This window comes from Eschrichtius robustus, chromosome 5 (assembly GCF_028021215.1).
Source record: "Eschrichtius robustus isolate mEscRob2 chromosome 5, mEscRob2.pri, whole genome shotgun sequence".
Classification (NCBI taxonomy): domain Eukaryota; kingdom Metazoa; phylum Chordata; class Mammalia; order Artiodactyla; family Eschrichtiidae; genus Eschrichtius; species Eschrichtius robustus.
In genome coordinates, this window is record NC_090828.1 from 73052540 (window position 1) to 73068588 (window position 16049).

At 42.7% G+C, this 16049-nt stretch overlaps 1 protein-coding gene across 4 annotated transcripts in view; it reads right to left on the reverse strand.

Annotated features, from left to right (window-relative positions):
- Window positions 1-10218, reverse strand: part of TANC1 (tetratricopeptide repeat, ankyrin repeat and coiled-coil containing 1) — a 239046-nt gene extending 228828 nt beyond the window's left edge. For all 4 annotated transcript variants that reach the window (XM_068545059.1, XM_068545060.1, XM_068545061.1 and 1 more), the window contains exon 1: window positions 10086-10218. The gene's annotated coding sequence lies outside the window, so the exon portion shown is untranslated. The remainder of the gene's footprint in view (window positions 1-10085) is intronic.
- Window positions 10219-16049: the final 5831 nt, after the last annotated feature.

Genomic DNA, 16049 nt, shown 5'->3' on the forward strand with positions numbered 1-16049 from the left:
ATTGCCTGCTCCCAAATCATAAGGAGAAAAAAGCACAGTCTAGGACCTATTCTTGCGAAAATATTTAACCTGAATCTAAACGTACCTTTAGATTAAAGGAAAGCCTCTAGTTTACAGAAAATACAGAGCACAAACGAACAAGGTAAACACCAACACAAGGAAACAAATTCAGATATGGTACATCCTACAAGTTCTCTGCTGAAAGCCAGCAGAGGGAGGGAGGAGGTCGTAAGATAGCATTTTTCTATATTTAAAAAAACTACAGGGACAAAAGCAACAACCCACAGTGCAATATGTAACCGTTGACTGAATCCTGGTTCCAAAAACCAGAAATGGTGACAAATGACATTTGGAGGACAATTAGATAACAGTAAGAAATTACTGTTAATTTTATTAAAAGTGATAATGAGGTGGTGATTTTTGTCCTTAAGTCCTTAGTTAGAAATGCATACTAAAATTTGTCAGGTGATATTATATGATGCCTGGGATTTGCTTTAAAATATTTCGGCAAATTAATCCAACGTTGTCTTTTCGCTAAAAGATGCTTTGCAAAAACAGCTTATACAATTCAATGCACTTGGGAAATACTAACTCCTCTGTTTCCCTTCAAGGAGATTGAGAATGAACATTAGAAATAAGGATGCTCAAAAGTCCTGCAGTTAAAAACAAAAACACCTGTTTTACTTTTGTTAACCCAGATCTTCCTGCTTATTTGAACATAAAACCTTGCTTCCCTGCATAATGTCTATTAATTTCCTGAGAGTCCACTTCTGTGGAACCCACTTTGGGAACTGCTGCCTTATCTAGATAAACCACCCTGAGGTAAGGTTCTCTTAAGTCACGTGCAAGCTTCAAGAATCCTGAATAATCAAATATTCACAACTGCATCTATTTGCAACTTAGGAGCCGCTCACCTTTTCTGTCTTTTGAGTCTATAAATTATTATATTTACTCTTTAAGTTAACATGCTTTAATTTATGTCATACTCCTTCTGTAATATGAAATTGCCACTGGAAAATTTCCCTCAAATGGACTTAAATTTTACTTATTCACATCCACTTTCTTGGAAATCTACAATGGAATAGATTTCAAATCCTTAAGTTTCAAACCACACCTAGTTTTCACTTCCAAAAGTATCTTGAGATATTTCAAAGGGTCCCTCCCCAAACCCTCTCCAGAGACTCCTCAAAATAAGTTAACTGGCTTCACAGAAAAAAAACACAAAACAGAACAAAACATAACCTCAAATCAAAACTCTTTCACAGTCCTTCAGGTGGTACTTAGGGTTCCTAATAACTTACCTCAAAGACCCCCAGATTTCCATCCTTATGCACCAGAAGTGGTCCCATTCTTATAAACGGATCCTATGGGTACTTGAACAACTAAATCCCAAGACGAATTCACCTTACCACAAATTCTACTTACTCCACGGCTAAAAGCTTTACAGCAAGCTTTGAATTATCTGTAGTTCATTTGAGAAAAACTGTGTCCTCTTCCCAATACTTTTAAAAAATCCTTTGGAAATTCACTTAAAAGAACACAAAAATGGCTAACAAAGAAATCTAAGCTAGAAGTCACTACTACAAGGAAAGAATCAAATTTGATGTCTCCCTGGCATCTAGGAGGTAATTTACAACATTCAAAACCCTTTCATATACATTCCGTCATCTGACCCTCAAAACCCTGGAGAGACGCCTGTTTTCCATCATAACATATATCTAACATGGCTCAACTTGAAAGCTGACAACCTGTCAACCCTCAATTATCCTTACCATGGAGAGAATGTCGGCATAAATAATTTGATTCAGCTGAGCAGTGTAATGTCCCTCACCTCCCGGCTCTCAGTGGGGATGCTCAGGCCAGACCCTACCACAGGGACTATCACACATGATTTTGCTTGGGGGTACTTGCAGACAGCTAACTGTCCACAGGCATTTAGATCTTCATATATATCATCCTCCAGGCCTTTCCTATTATTCCACAAGGAGGGTAGACTCTCCTTTGAACTCACTACACCTGCCTAGAAGGGTCCAGTAGTATTTTTTGTAGCATCATCCCATGGAGCTTTCCATTTTCACCCATGCCAGTGTTCCCACATAAAAGAAGGACAATGTGTAACTGCAGGCAACACATATGAGGGCAGACAAAACTGCTTTGGAATAAAGTGACCGTGGTTTGGATCCTGGATCTTCCTGTCTTGGCCATGTGCGCTCCTTGCTCTCAGATCCCTCACACGTACATGGCGCTCTCTACCTCCTAAGGTTGTCAAGGGCTGGGGGAGAGAGACCCTCCCCATGGTAAATAGCATAGAGCAGTGTTTAACAACTGCGGGTTGTCTGCCTGCCTCACTTTCTCCCAGAAGGGGAAACAAGCAATTTTAAAAAATGACTAAGGCAAGCCAGGACCTACAACCCATAGGCAAAGCAAGCAGGCAAACGACTTTTTAATAAAAGACAAAAAGAGAAAAACATTACAATCAATGTACAAGCAATGTGCTGGGGGGATTAAATAGAAGGAACCATCTACAGGCAGAAGGGGGAAATCAGAAAAATGTGAATGAGAAAGCAATATTTACTTAAGCTAGGCCTTGAAGGACAATGAAAATTTCAGTGGCGGGGGGGAGGGAAGGACAGCCTCCTCAGAGGAAAAACTGAAACGAAGTAGGACAGTTACAGTCTCAGTGGCAGAGACACATGGAGGACAAGTGGGTGTGGTAAAGAAAGTTACAAATCAGACCATAGAGAATCTTGAAACCTATGAATAAAAGGGGAACAGCCAGGGCTCTTATCTGTCCTTGCATTAGCTACGGTGCTTTCAGCTGCAAGTAACCAAAACTACGTGACAATAAGGGAAAATAAGTGACTTAAACTGGGGTCTCAAAACCTTTTGATCATGCAGCCCTAACAGTAAAAATATTAAACATGTACCCCAATAATTTATACATAATTAAAACACTAGTTATGAATTACATGTGTATACTAATACAGTGTGTACATTATAAAACATCCATCAAAAACTCTTTAAAGGATGAGAATGATCCAAACAGTATTCTTAGGTTTATTTGCATTTATTAATACACATCCATACACAATTTTGGTGCCAACTCATTAAATTTGATTTAAAAGGCATTTTCTAATCTCAAATAAGACATGTGCTTATTCCTGTAGATTTACATCATTACCATTCAACTTTCTTTGCAAGAATCTTTTTAAACCACTTGCCTATTTTGTTGGAGTCAGTTTACTTAAAACTAGATAATATAACCCATAAATCCATTTACATGGATAGAGTTCACCAAAGACAAGAATAAGAATGAGAGGCTTCCCTGGTGGCGCAGTGGTTGAGAATCTGCCTGCCAATGCAGGGGATACAGGTTCGAGCCCTGGTCTGGGAAGATCCCACATGCCGCGGAGCAACTAGGCCCGTGAGCCACAATTGCTGAGCCTGCGCGTCTGGAGCCTGTGCTCCGCAACAAGAGAGGCCGCAATAGTGAGAGGCCCGCGCACCGCGATGAAGAGTGGCCCCCACTTGCCGCAACTAGAGAAAGCCCTCGCACAGAAACAAAGACCCAACACAGCCATAAATAAATAAATAAATAAATAAAATTTTAAAAAAAGAATAAGAATGAGGGTACCACTGTCAATTCCACTAGGTTGTAAAATGCCTCCTCTTCCCTCAGGCGACCTTCTATAACCTAAGTGACAAGAAGACTTTCAGATATACCAACCAGTGTCAACTCATCTATTAAATATTAATAAAGCTAATTTTTTTTCTAGATAAACTTTTAGTATTTTCTTTCTTCCCATATTGGATGGTCTGGCACACTCCACTTTGGAGATCACTGCCTCGAACAATAATTAAAAAAATTTTCCCACATAAGAAGTTCTGAGTCACAGTGGTTTTAGGGTTGGTTAATTCAGCAGCTAAAAAAAGTCCCTGTGGTCTTAGGCCCCTTCCGTCTTTGTACTCTGTGATTTTCAGAGTGTCAACCTGTTTTATTGTGCTGACAATCTTAGGTTCTCAATATGGTGGGACCCAATAGTTGGTCACACACTTACTCATTAACCAGTCACTAGCAACAGGTATGGTATTACTAAAGTTGACTTGGCTTAATCAAGATGCACTCCCTGGGACCGGAGGTACACCCAACTTACCCTGCAACACATGGGCAATGGAAAACTAATCAAAAGCAGGATTATGTTATCAAGCAATGTGGTAAATTCTTACAGCAATGGGCCCCTGCTATGAATCATGTAACCACCAGAGCATGAGTGAGCCTAGACCCAGGCAGAAAAGCCAACCTGCTGAACCCAGCTCCAATTTCTGAATCCCAAGCAAATAAAGGGTTGTTGGTTTAAGCCACAAGAAGGAAGGGAGGACCAGGATGGGGAATGCTGAGGTATGGGCAAGAAACTATCCCTGCCACAGCACTCTACGTATGTAGGACAGTGGGTGAAGAAAGAACAATGCTGTTTCATTTCCACAGAATTTTTAAAATTCAATCATCTAGTTCAGAGTCAGCAAGCACTCAATAAACATTAAGAATTGATGTTACTAATCCCAAGTAATTTAGTATAAAGCATGGCAGACAGAGGGGAGTATAATGGGTTACATGGGAATAATGACCAACTTCTGAGTTTTTTGCAGTAATTCAATATCCTGTTACACAAGTGCCTGTGCACACAGCAATTCAAATCCCCACAGAGTGTGGAAAAGTCTACTACTCTCAAGACTATAGGGTATATATCACAGGAGCATTAAAAATGTTCACATTCTTTGGCATATTGGTATGTTGTTATGACCATCAATACCACTTTTGGAAACATACCCTGCATTAGACAGCGAGCTCTTTTTGTTTATCCAGCTCCCTCTCTCTTCCATTAATAATAACCCCCTTCTTTGTGGGATACTTTGTCTCCCCACAGTCCCATCTTGTGGGTCTAATGGGGACTGCCAACCGTAACTCTCCTTTGGCTGGCATCAGGCCAATCTGGGTTCTCTCCAGGGTTTTCTCAAATTGGAACTAAGAACAAAGAGTCAGTTTCTTGATGATGAGAGGTTTTCAAGGTACCAGCAGCCAGGTACCCCTGTGTGCTGGGCCCTATGATTTTTTAATTTATTTTTTATTGGGCCCTGTGATTTAATGATGAGTAAATCACATCTGAACCAAAGGGCTCTGATAGCCTGAGAGATATTTCTTTCCAAAACACCTAAATGTCAAAATGGGCTGGTTAAAATAAATTATAGTAATGTATGTAATGGATTTACTAAACAGCCATTAAAACAGTGCCAAAGAAGAATGTACTGATATGACAGGAGAAAAAACACATCACTTAAGTATATACTGTACTCTAAACTGTGCAGATACATTACATGCACCCTTGTGTGTCGAATCTTTTACATATCTCTTCAAAAGCACACGTAATAGAAGATCCCATTTTTGCATGAGCATATATGCATGGAAAGGTCACAGCCAAGTGTTTCTTAGAGACTTCCCCAACTCCGACCCCAACTCACAGAGGTAATAAGCCTCTGTTCTGGGTGTGGCAGGGAGGGTGGTGAGTGGTGAGTCACCGTGGTTCCGGGCTGTACGGCTGAACATCCTGGGTTCACATCTATATAGTTGCAACTGGAAGATTTTTACTAATAAATTCCCACATGGTAGTGGCAAAATCTGTGCTAAAATTCAGGGACTATGCCATCCCTCTGCAACACCTTTCTTGTCCTTGACATTCCTACCTATATGACTCTTCTTTCCAGAATATTCTCCTTGATCACACACACCTGCAGGAGCCCCTAAAGACAACATCTACCCTAGAAAGGCATCCCTCATCAGTAACACAGCCAACCCAAACCAGAACCCCTTCGACACTGCACAAGATAACGTCTCCCGATAGCCTACATTATCAAAAGTCCTCCACGAACCTACAAAATCCATTCTCCTCATAATAAAAAACCAGAAGCCATTCTTCTGCTTTGCTGCTCTTGTCCCCTTCTGTTACACTGATAACCAAGTCTCCCAACTTCATTAGCAAATACTGCTTCATAACACTGTCTCTCCACGCACACCTGAAAATGGCAGCCTTTTTATTTTATAGTCAAACAATCAGAACTCATTGATGCATCCTCTTCCTGAGGCTTAAACCCCATTGCTTAATATTTTAAAAAGATGGTCTTCTGAGAATAAGTTTAAAGAGCTGAAGATGAACAGGTTGCTCAGACATAAAAGAGCCTATAGCTTAGCACATAATTTTATTTTAGAACCTTTTAAAGAAAATTCATACCAGCTTCCAGATGAGTGTCAAGTTGCACTCAGCGCTCTTAAATAGGCAAGCAGGACACAGTACAAACATTTAGAGTCACAGTGAAAATGGGTCACCTGCAGCCTACTACTTCTTTACCGTTAAGCCAATAGCATAAGGGAAGAATTTATTTAGCACAGAAAGTGCTGCAAAATCAGACTTACCCAGACATCAGTAGAAAGAGCCCAAGAAGGATGTCACCAAAAATGGGACATTTATCCAGGCTTTGTAATTCAGCTGAGAGATACCAAGAAGAAAGGCAAATGATATGTTCATTACTTATTTTAAAAAAGATGTACGGATTTGAGAAGTGATTTCCTTAAGAATGCTGTCTGGGTTACTAGTCCGGATTATAAATCGCACTAGACCCTGAAGCCTACTTAATAAAAAAGAAGTTGAAAATAAACAAATGATTAGTTTGAGGTATGTGAATTTCTGAAACTCTCTTGGGAAGAAAGTTTTATTACCATTATTACTGAACTGTTCTTAATCTCTGACATCAAAGCATAGATGTTAACCCTGGGGTTCTGAAACCCGAATAACTCATAAATGAAATGCCACATATTAACATTAGTCTGTTTGTCAAGTTTTAGCCAATTCACTTGTGACTCCATGAATAAAGAGAGATATGGGGGTGGGAATAGGGAGAATCAGAAGACCTAGGTTCAAGTTCACCTCCACCGTTTATAGATGATATCAAGCAAACTGATCTAACTTGTCCCACCTCAGTTTACTTAACTGAGGATTTAAGGATAAAATATGTAAGTAAAGCCCTTTACAAACCCCAAAGTACTATTCTAATATTACAGCACTGGCTCCAGAATGCCTACATTTCTCAAACTATTGGATAGTCACAGAACTTTACGCTTGAAAGGTAATCCCATTACAGGGAGGATAACAATGAGAAAACTAAGGCCCAGAAAGGTTTAAGAGCCTAGTAAACAGACAACATTTGTAAACTGGTGGGAGGTTGGGAAAAGGTTCTAGTTTTTCCACCATTGAAATATGCATTTTAAAGGATGGTTCAAAACAAAGCTATCCTAGGAACTAAAACAAATCTCTCCCCAGCAATACATATATTTCTTCTGCTTTATTTTGCTTTTGTAAACTTTACTCCTGTAACTTACAAGTTAAAGAAACTTTTCATCAGAAGGATAAAAAATAAAGCCATCTCTCTGACTACGAGACTCACAGCCTACTTGTAACCCAACCCAGACAAAAACCTTTACAATTGGGTTAGAAATGTCTAATGGAAACATCGACATAACATGAACCTCCAGCAATGCTGGCAGGCATCATTATAATATGGATTACAGTTCTAGCAGCCCAGGGATACTGATTTTAATGTTCCTGGGAGATAAAGAATTAATCAGCAACTCAGAGGGGGGTGTTGCCTAAAAATGAACAATTTAATGGAGAAAATTCCATTGTCTTTAGATTTGTGCCCTCAGTCACCCACTATCAAAAACCCACTATGGCACCAAATAAATTGTGTGTGGTTAAAGAGACGAAATGTTCTTTTCTACAGGCTGTTATGGGAAGCAGAAAAAGGCTGACTATGAATCAGTTATGTTTTAGTTCCACGATGGACATAAATTATGATAATTTAGACATTCTGGTGGTTAAACCAAAAAAGCAGGAAAACCATGGCTCCCAAGTCCCAGTAAAAGTTAAGTTTGTGGTATCACAGCTGAAAGACAGGGTCATGAAAACTGACCTTAAATTTATTTCTGGACTTTCCTGCCTCCACTAAAATCGATGACACTATTTCCCATCTCTAATTGTCAAATCACAACAATCCGGAAGCCTGGACCGAATTCACTTGGCAGGTAACAGGAGCAACCCTAAGAGGAAGTCCTGAAGGATGTCAGATACCATATTTCCTTCACTCCCACATACTTTTCATCTTAATACCGCCAGGATATATTTACGATGAGTTCTGACTGACACCCACCAAGCATTCTGGCTGACACAAATTTTGCAAAAACTGGCATACTCCAGGAGACGTCCCTTGTGAGATCTTCAGTAGCTTAGATGAGTAAAACATTCAGACTACCACTATAATGAACATCTCTCGGTGGCTCATAAATTCTTTCATTCCCAGCAATCAAAAAGCAGCTGTTAAAATCCTGGAATCTTCCTAGTAGCAGATCTTAAATACCTCCAAGCTGGCCAGGGAAGCTTCCCAACTGCTTTCTTCTCCTTCCCCTCCCCCATCCCAGGAGTGCCAGGCTGGCAGGAATAACGATGACCCAGGAAGGAAAGAAAAAAAAAAAAGGGAGAGAGAGAGAGAGAGTAGCGGATCTGGTGAAAGCAGAGATGCAGACTCCCTTCATTTCCACTACGCAGAAATACCAACTCTCTGTACCAACTCACCAGGTTTCTCCTTTCCTCTCCTATCCCCATCCCCCTCCAAACACATTAACTTCTGCAGTCTGATGGTCTGGCATTTGGAGTTAACGACCTCAGCAGTCCTAAGGCCATTCCTCAAAGATTTTTAACCAGTCACTTCCTTTCCATGCCAGAGTTCGAGGCCCATCCCACGGGAAGATTCAGCTTCCTTTTACCTTGTAAACCGCCCAGACGGCGATGCTCCTAGGGTCAAGTTCAAGATGAAGGTGCCCTCCTAACCTCCCGGAGTTGACTCAAGCAGGGAACAGCGCTACCGAGACGAGTCCCATCCCTCGAGACACAGGGATCTGGGGCTGCCAACAGTGGGCTGGAGGGGGTTGGGAGGGGTAGACTGTCGCCGAGCCCGGCGTCCTCCGAAGCCCCGGCCGCGGCGCCGTATTTCTACCTGGCCACCGCCGCATTTCCTCCCGGAGCCTTACACAATAAGTGAAATAAGTTTTGAGAACGCCGGTCCAGAGACATTTCTGTCTGCAAACTCGGCACACAATGCCTTGGGGCTTCCTTCCTCGCCAGCCGTTCCGGAAAGCTGCCGCGCCAAAGCGGGGAGCCCGTCACACCCACAGCGCTGCGCGCCCGCACCCCAAAGTCCGGCAGGAAGAACGTGCGCCCTGACATAAGTCCCCCCAAAGAAGTGAGCACTCTTCAGTCTCCAAGAACGGGGGGTGATACACAATCTTGAAACAATTCTCACTCTCCCTCAAAGTCTAATCCTAGCTCACCCCCCCAACCCCCAAAAAATAACGTGGATATACTCATCGCAGTGTTCTTGGAAGCGAAGCAATACTTTCAGCCCAGAGTGGGGCAATATGACTCCCTCCGAGGCCTAAGTTCACCCGTCAACTTCGCGACCCACGCTCACCTACCCTCCGGGGTCGCCCTGGACCCCGCGGTGCCAGGCGCGCTTCTTCCTCGCCTCCCCCAATCCCAGGTACCAGGCACAGCCCAGGCCCTTGCCAAGCCCGAAGGCAACAGAGCAGGCGGGAAAGGGGGCGCGGAGACGCGCCGGGCGGAGGTGGTCCAGAAACTCCAGCGTGCCGCCGCGCGTTCCCGGCAACCCCGAACCCCAGCTCCGCCCGTGGCCGGCTCGGTCCGGCGCGGAGCTGAGGCGAAGGGAAGTCACCGATTCTCCAGAGCCGCCAGGACCGAGGCCCGAGGCGCCCAACATGTTCGTGCCTATCCCCGGAAAGCTCCCGGGTGTGCCCAGCGAAGGGGGGGGCAGGGAGGCTCCAGAAACTTTCCCACATGCCTTTCCACTCTCCCATCACCCTCTCCTCCTCCCGAGACCCCTGCTCCGCTCTGCACCGCAGCAGCTGGCGCTGCCCGGGACGCGCGGAGGCCGGCGGCGGCGCCAGGGCGGCGGGAGTTACCTACCGGGAAAGTTTCCAGCTCCTCGGTGCGGTTCCCCACCGCTAGGGCCGGGCCTCGGGGCGCGGCCAGCTCTGCGCTCCGCGGCTGCCTCTCCGCCAGCTCCCAAGGCGACCGCTGCTCCCGCAGCTGCCACAGCTAAGGCTGCGCTCCGGCCCGTCCCCCCGCCTCGCACGACCCACACCGGGGCCTCATTGGCAGCGCGAATCCCCGCCCCTGCGCGTGTTCCCGAAGGCACCTTCCTCTCGCGCGCCCGCCCGGGCCGCGCCTCCCGTGCCCCTCCCAGCCCAGGCTTGCGGCGGCTCCCGGGACCTACTGGGGCCCGGCGCGCGAACTTTCTGCGGGGTTCCCAGCTTCCCCCTTGGGGGCTAGTCCCTCGAGGCTGCGCTTGGGTCCCTGCAGGATTGGACCCAAGATGGGCGATAGTCCATCTTTTTTTCAACCTCTAAAAAAATCAGTGAAGTGGCCTGGCCTCCCCTCCTTGCTGCATTTTGAAAACAGCCGAGGAGGACATATGGGAGCAATTAACCAAGATGAAGTTTTGGTGGATGCTTTAGGGTGACTTGTGTGGCTTTCTTGAATTTTCTCTGCCTCACTTAACTACACACACACTCACTCACTTTCTGGGGCAAGAATGAGCTAAGGCAGATGTAAGGTGTAAAGGGCACCTCGCCTGCTGTGTCTTTTTCTTTCCTGAACGCGAATTAGGGAGGTCTGGGGACCGGTGATTGCCTCGAGCGTCCCCGGGGCCGGGTCCCAACAGCCTCCTCCAGCCGCTCGGGGCTGGCCCTGTGTTGTCTGTGCTACATCCTTGGAGGGCCAACGTCATGCTTGTATCGGCGGGAGGAGGGAGGTATGGAGGTAAGAGAAACACAAAGATTCTATTATTGTTTCGGTCGGTAGCAGTAAATTAAGTTCCCGAGTTCCCAAAATGTTTTGTTATCCCCCAGCAGAGCAAAAGCCGGGGTAGGGCCTATGGATTCGGGAATCCTGGGTTCCCAGGCAGGCAATTCAGGCTGGGGGGCGCAGCCTACTCCACACCCGAAGCCTTTTAGACCAGCCTTGTTCACGGAGGGATCAACTAGGATGTTACTGCCTTGTGTGGCCTGCGGGAATCATGCAGGGGTCACCCCAATGGTGTGTCTAGAGAAGGGAATACAGAAGTTGCTATAAATGGATTTATTGGCAACCCCTAACCTTGCTGTGGCAAATCCGCCTTTAAAGACAACTGTGTTCTAAACAAGTCCCCACATAAAAACTTCAACCTCACGCAGAGCTTCCCAACATAAAGATACCCGGTGAGAGGAGCGTCCATATGTAAAGTTCCCGTGAAAAGGGAGAGGAAGTAAAATGCCACACAATCTCTTTACATAAATAAAAGATGACTGAAATTTGCTGGATTTTTCACCCACAGTTTCAAAGGCCTGATTATTACTGTGCTGATATTTGAGCAGTAAACATATCAGCAGGCTTGAAGTCTTCCTGAAACAAAGCAGGATATGAATATTTAAAATAAAATATAAACTGACTAAATCAGAAGAGCTGTTGACTTATTTCTTCACTCTGAAATGTCCCATTGCTGAAAACTATGGTAATATGTTTTAATTTCTCTTGAAATGCACAAAAGTTACCAATCTTTCAACAACAGATGAAAAAGCAGGACAGCAACCTCAGTAATAAAAGGATGACACAAATTACAGAAAAAAAAAAAAACTACGCTAGTCTAACTAATCTTAAATATTAAGATATAAAAGAAACAATCCTAGGGAAATAGACTGGTACAGTTCCCTGCCTCCGACTTCGACTTCGTTATAATAGGTGAAATGTATAAATGGATGAAATTTACAATTTGTATCACGTTCTTCTGCCTTTGGCTCTTCTAAGCTATATTCTCCAAGTTTTTGATGAAATTGCTCTGTTAAATTGGGCTTTGAAGACAAAGAAATTCATTATTTCCCCTCTATCCTCAAAGCTCCCTAAGTAGCAAGTAGAAAATCACATAAAGTAAATATGCTAATTACCGGCATCATCTTTAAATTATTTCTAGTTGAAAATTTTTTGTCTTTATAGCTTCAGAAGTCACAGTCATTAAAGAAGTAACTTCATCACTGCCTAGTTAGGAGTGTTTAACATTCTAAACAGGCATACAGCTAGCAATCTGAAATTTGTACACAGAAGGGCCCTGTCTCCCCTTCTTCCTGTAGTGTTTATATAATCCAAACTACCTATGTTATTATGCACAATCTGATCTCCACCTTTAAACAGCTAACATTACATACAGTATGTCATACTAAGAACATCAAAGCTGTCTTAAGCTGTGAGTGAAAATGGTACATTTTATAGAAAACAAGGCCAAAAACACAGAGTAATAAAAATTCATGGGTGAGGAAAAAAAAGGGAGATCCATTAAGAGCAAGTCTGCAAGAAAAATTTATGAACATTTTGTAAGCAACTAAATAAGTGTAGTATTAGTGGAACACAGGTTCAAAAAATTAATTTTAATGCTTTTTAAAAATCTGCTTTTCCCTTAAAAAAATAAAAGATGTTTTTGGTTAGTTGTTAGGTGAGGGCTTGTTTGAGTTTTAGGGGGAGGGGAGGGCAAGAATCACCTCTTGCTTTTCTTATAGTATTTCTGCTCACCCTATCCAGTTTAAAAAGCTCACTCATTACATTTCTGTTAATTCCTGTCAAAAAAAATTAAAAGAAATATAGATCACATGAATGTTATACGTTGAACACGTTCACCAAGCATACATACAATATACTGGATTCTATTTTTAAATTTTCTGTCAGTTTGCCAGCAGTGTAGCTTTTCTCAGCAGAGTGAAAGAACACAGCAAATAAACTGGCTATTTTACCCTACAATTTATTACCCAGGGCAATAGGCTGAGGAAGGCGTGAGAAAAGAATGTGCCTTGTGAGTGTTAGTACGCTATTTTCCCTTGCTCAGATTCTTAAGTACTTCTATTTTAAAGCAAGACTAAGTTAGGATCATAGCCAGTGTTTATTATGGTATGTGTAGTATAGAAGACATAGTGAGAAGCGAAATGTTTAAAACAGTATAGTACAGACTGCCAACAAACACATGAAAGAATGCTCAACATCACTAGTCATTGGAGAAATGCAAATCAAAACTACAATGAGGTATCACCTCACACCAGTTAGAATGGGCATCATCAGAAAATCTACAAACAACAAATGCTGGAGAGGGTGTGGAGGAAAGGGAACCCTCTTGCACTGTTGGTGGGAATGTAAACTGATACAGCCACTATGGAGAACAGGATGGAGGTTCCTTAAAAAACTAAAAATAGAACTACCATACAACACAGCAATCCCACTACTGGGCATATACCCTGAGAAAACCATAATTCAAAAAGAGTCATGTGCCACAATATTCACTGCAGCTGTATTTACAATAGCCAGGACATGGAAGCAACCTAAGTGTCCATGAATGGATAAAGAAGATGTGGCACATATATACAATGGAATACTACTCAGCCATAAAAAGAAATGAAATTGAGTTATTTGTAGTGAGGTGGATGGACCTAGAGTCTGTCATACAGAGTGAAGTAAGTCAGAAAGAGAAAAACAAATACCGTATGCTAACACATATATAAGGAATCTAAAGAAAAAAAAAATGGTTCTGAAGATCCTAGGAGCAGGACAGGAATAAAGATGCAGATGTAGAGAATGGACTTGAGGACACGGGGAGGAGGAAGGGTAAGTTGGGACGAAGTGAGAGAGTGGCATGGACTTATATACACTACCAAATGTAAAATAGATAGCTAGTGGGAAGCAGCCGCATAGCACAGGGAGATCAGCTCAGTGCTTTGTGACCACTCAGAGGGGTGGGATAGGGAGGGTGGGAGGGAGATGCAAGAGGGACGAGATATGGGGAGATATATATATGTATAGCTGATTCACTTTGTTATAAAGCAGAAACTAACACACCATTGTAAAGCAATTATACTCCAGTAAAGATGTTAAAAAAATAAAAAATAAAACAGTATAGTAATTAAATGCAAAAACTGAGACAGGACTTCAAAAAAATTAAGGCAAGGTAGGCAATCCAGACTCAAAATAATTCAGCCCACAAAAACTTTTTGCCTACTTTGGAGTGTTTTTTAATGTTTACAGAATTCATTCTGCTTTGATCCATTCATTCCTCCTTTCCCTTTTAACGTTTTGGGGAGGAAACAAATTTTTTAAAACCTGGGGAATAATGAAATAAGTTGGGTTATATTTAGAAGTCAGTTGGGAAAAACAAAGAAATTACATACCCTTACACAGTTCCTGTGCGTGTGACAATCCAGGGTCACACACATATAGCAACGCATGGTCAGATGTGGGCTAATGGCAGACATCCATCCAGGGATATCAAAAGCCATACTTGTGCACAGTTATTCAGGCAGTTAAATTAAAAGAATTGTCTAACTGGACATACAAACCCCTCTGCAGGTCTAGCACATGGCCTGCCAATATTGTAGAAGCTCATCCAATAGGGGCTAGGCCGTGAATTATTTAAACTGATAAGGAATCCACTGAGGGAAGAAAGTAGGGAGATAGATTCAGGGGTTCACGTTTCCTTATTGGACTATAGGAGTAACTAAAATCCTGGGAGAATCTGGTTTAAGATGGCATGCCTCTAACATTTTAAATATAGATTTAGTCCAATATTCTGATGGTGAAATGGTCTGTTGGGGGAAATAGAAATTTCCCGTGTTCAGGAAGAGTAAGGTAATGCAATCAGCTAATAATCCCTCCAATAAACGTTGTTGAGTCTGGTTAAGATGGCTTAAAAAGAAAGGAGAAATGTGTTGTTAAGTTTGAGTATAACAAATGCATTTTACTATTCCCCACCTTGTGAGGGGTGCCTTCCTTCTTCTCTGCAAGTTATATAAAATTCCGGACATTACAGTCATAATATCTAGACTCCAGTTCTGACTTTGGCAGTTATTGTTTGTGATTCCTGGCAATTCACTTAGTTTTTTTGAGCCTCCGATCCCTCAACTATGAAATAAGGAGGGTAGCATGGAATCTCTGCCTCACAGATTTGTTGGGAAGATTAAATGAAATAAGGTGAAAAGCACTTAATAAATTAGAAAATGCTCTACAAAAGCTAATTTTTATTTAATAAACAATAAGCTATGTTTTCCCTCCCCATTATCTGGGACCACTTTGATTGGAATAACAACCTAGAGACTTGATCAGGGCAGCCCAGAGGGCCCTCGTTTGCCAAATGTGAGAGGAAGAGTGCCTTAACGTTGATTCAGAAGTAGATAATAACTCCAATCAAGCCCTCGGAGACTCATCTGGGGGTAAATTGGCAGTTCTTGTCTCAAACAGTAGTAGTCAGGGGCCATTTTCATTATTCTTCTGTGTTAGTGACAAGGAAGAAAAATTGTAGTATGTATACAATACAGGTGGACCTCACTTTATGCAAATCAACATATGGAAATTCTTTTTTTTTTTTAATTTATTTATTTTTTATTTTATTTTTATGGCTGTGTTGGATCTTCATTTCTGTGTGAGGGCTTTCCCTAGTTGCAGCAAGTGGGGGCCACTCCTCATCGCGGTGCGCGGACCTCTCACTATCGCGGCCTCTCTTGTTGCGGAGCACAGGCTCCAGACGCGCAGGCTCAGTAATTGTGGCTCACGGGCCCAGTTGCTCTGCGGCATGTGGGATCTTCCCAGACCAGGGCTCGAACCTATGTCCCCTGCATTGACAGGCAGATTCTCAACCACTGCGCCACCAGGGAAGCCCCTGGAAATTCTTAATTACACAATATACTGATTAAAAGGAAATGTTTCTTCTTTAAAAATTCTTGCTGAGATTCTTTCCAAGTGCCACTACCATCTTATTTACATTATTAATAACTAATAATCATCCTTTCAATTCTGTGAAATAGTACTGATACACTAAGGAGATTATGAGCTTCAACCCGTATAAACATTTTTTGTAACACCAAG